Below are 3,476 nucleotides of genomic sequence, written 5' to 3' on the forward strand. Positions count from 1 at the left end.
GGCCCGAGCGTGCGACAAGCCCACACATCGAAACGCGCGAGAGCTCACAGAATTCTATATATTTAGCAGGGACGATAAGGAAGAGAGGCGGCCGAGCAGCTATTCGGAGAACCACTGCACATCAGAGAGAAGCTCTCGCATGGCCGCCTCTTCGAGCCAATGAAAATGCATCGGCCCGATCGTTACTATATATTATTGTGTGCATTAATGCTGGGGCTGCTTTAATAAAAACGTAATGCCGCTCGACGCGAATGTCAGTGCGGAGTAGAGAATGTCTGCTTCTCGTCTAGTCGTCGTTGTGCGCCAATGCGTGCTTCAGGGTGATCCGAAGGTGCGAATATCCTATGCCTAGTGATCAGTGGTCTTTTTTTCTGGAATCTGTACGCTGCCGACAATAATTTCTCCCGATTGGAATTTTTCAAAAGAGCTTTCAAAAGGCTCGGCCCCCTCCTCCACCATGCCACGCCCTCCCACAAGCATTACACTGTTTTACATGACTAGAATATTTCTACAACATCATTTCTCGAATATTTTTATGAAATGAATTTCAATGGCTTTGCTATGGCCAATGAGGTTTGGTCGTTGCACATTTGTCGTTTTGGAGATTGGCGCCAGAATAACAAGCTGTCGCGAAAATCGGCATTATTGCGTGCGATGTACGATCGTGTCCTATTACGATATAAGCGATCGATCCATTTTACGTTATTTCGAATGGGAAATCGTGGAATGGAAAACGATGAATTATTGAGTTTGGACTTTACCGGTGTGAAGCATATCGATCTACATGCCGTTATATCGTAGCATATGAATCGTAGGCTCCCCGAACTCAACAATAAGCAGATATTGAAAGCTTCGCAGCCCCTTGTGATTTTTACGAGCATTAGGACGTAACAGGTGTTAACGAAGTACAATTATCCAAACGAATTATGTTTTTGTGAGAAGGATTTTAGTCGACATGGAGCCCTAATGATTCCAATTATTTCAACTATATGGTCTTTAATGATGAGGATGCTGGTGACATTAGACAGAGATGGAAAATTTTTGTACAAGAAATTAACCACGAGCATTGTTGAATTTTAATTGTTTGCTTATTATGAACATTAATTATCGGTATTTTCTTAACGCTACAAGCTTACACTTAAATTTCAAGCTGTACTAATTAAAATAGACCACTAATTTTATTTAATAATATCGATTGACGATATTGAGATAAGAATATTAATCGAGTATCCTGATTATTTAATATAATTGTTAAATAAGAGGTCTCCGAAACATTTATTGTGCACTATTTATCAGAAACGTTTAAGAATTAAAAATACGAATCTTGTAAACGAATCATTTCAATGCTACAAAGGATTTCAAAATAAACGAAAAAAACAAGATAAACAAAAAAAAAAAAAATAATCACTAAGAACTTATTTAATTTCATGTTCGGCTATTCGGTAATTTTCTGATAATTTTACTTTTCGAATATTTCTCACCGCAGGCTGAATATTTTTCTCCCTTTACCTTAATTGCATCAAGCATTGTCCATTTTGAAATAATATGATAATACAATATACACCGCATTCGTGAATAAATATTATGTTATGCTGAATGATATTTTTCATTTATCAAAATTTATCCGAATTTTTTTATATCCAATATTGCTTTATCAGTAAAAGATTGCATTAAGATAAAATCAACAGTTCTAAATGACTTTAATCAATAAGAATCGCCTGTTTTAATTATCTAAACAGATTTGGATTTATTTGGAACTACTATGTAAAATGATCTATCATATTATAATTCGATCTCTACTTTCGATATCAGATATATTTTGTATTATCAAACACTCACATTTCGATAAATATCTTGCGCGCGCGCGCACACACACACACACACATGCACGCACATAATTCCATTTTTATAAAACGAAATTATTAAAAGGAGGAAAAAGCTTTTTAAATTCTATTTTAATTAAGTTGCGGTATAAGGGATCGAGATTTTTATACGAAAAACTTAATGAAGGCCAACCGTATGCCACGGTATAGAAAACTGATTTTCTTTTTCAAAACTAACGATCTTCTCTCAAAGATATTCAAAGATTTTCTTTCGTAATTACATATCTTTACGCTATTTTACATAAGTATTTTTTACTTAAAACTTGAATGTATTAATTTGTTATAAAATGTATTCGATTAATTGCAGGGAAAACTATATAAACCATTGTCTTATACGTGGCAAAGTAAGAGAAAATTCTTTTTCCACTTTCTCGCCATACAGCCTTCATTATCTCACTAATAGCTATAAAGAACCTACCAATCATTGTCTAGAATTTCCTGATAGGCTTATCAGAAATAAAAGTCGAAGTTATCTATTGAAAAATAACGAAAATTTGATATATTGGAGAGAATTACATAATAGCGACTTGAAAAGTCTAATTTTTCATATCAAATCATATCTCGATAAATTGTTAAAAAAAAAATAAATAATAATAATAATAATAATAAGCATAGGCTGCAGGATATTCTTGAACAATACAATAGAGATACACAAGAGAATGAAGACCAAATTTTTCAGTGCGCAGTTGTAGTTCCAACAGCGTACTCCCAAGACGAATGACATAAAATTTCACACTCATTGTTTGGATCGAAGGGGTAGTAAGGGGAAAACGTGAAAGCAAGAGCGTAGGGTAATTGCGAAAGACTCCGAGGTTGTCCGTTTCAAAATGTCGTATTCATATTCATTGGCGGTTGATGACGTTACTTGCGTCTCGTACCTCGATACTTGCGAAACTTTGCGCGCGATAACGAGTGTCGCGGGAAATTCTCACCTGCCGAAATAAAAGTAAAAGAATTGCTTGGCCGACACGACCGTTGCCTTTCCTCATCGCGTCGTTTCGCTTCGGCTATAATTGCCTCTATCCCTAAGACTACGCCCCTTCGTCTCTTCCTTTCCGTTGAGGAATCTTGGCGGCGTTTATGATCGCCTTATCCTTATCGCGCTTATCGCTCGCAGCTCGTTTTCGTACGTTATCTCATTTGCTCCATGTTTCTCTCTCTCTCTCTCTCTCTCTCTCTCTCTCTACGTACATACCCACAACACACCCACACACACGCGCCCGCGCGCATACATATATATACGCATAGAGAGAGAGAGAGAGAGAGAGAGAGAGAGAGAGAGAGAGAGAGAGAGATTTGGATACACGTACGCATACACGCGCGTGTATGAAAAGAGAGGGGAAGAGTATCATTTCGGGGTTTATCAGGTGCAGCTTGGAATCTGAGGGACCGTCCGTCCGACTTCCCACTGGAATCGAAAATAGGTGGCGTCTGTGACGTGACACGCGCTTAGGCGATCACTGTGAGATGAAACCTCCTTTGTTTTTTGCTTGCAAGAGATTAAGCGTTTAGTTAAGAGACTTCGTTCGTTATTTTAAGTGACATTAAGAATGTTGAAATAGGTTTTGCGTCTAGAGCTTCAAACTCTATGAT

This window comes from Ceratosolen solmsi, unplaced genomic scaffold (assembly GCF_000503995.2).
Source record: "Ceratosolen solmsi marchali unplaced genomic scaffold, CerSol_1.0 scaffold13, whole genome shotgun sequence".
Classification (NCBI taxonomy): Eukaryota; Metazoa; Arthropoda; class Insecta; order Hymenoptera; family Agaonidae; genus Ceratosolen; species Ceratosolen solmsi.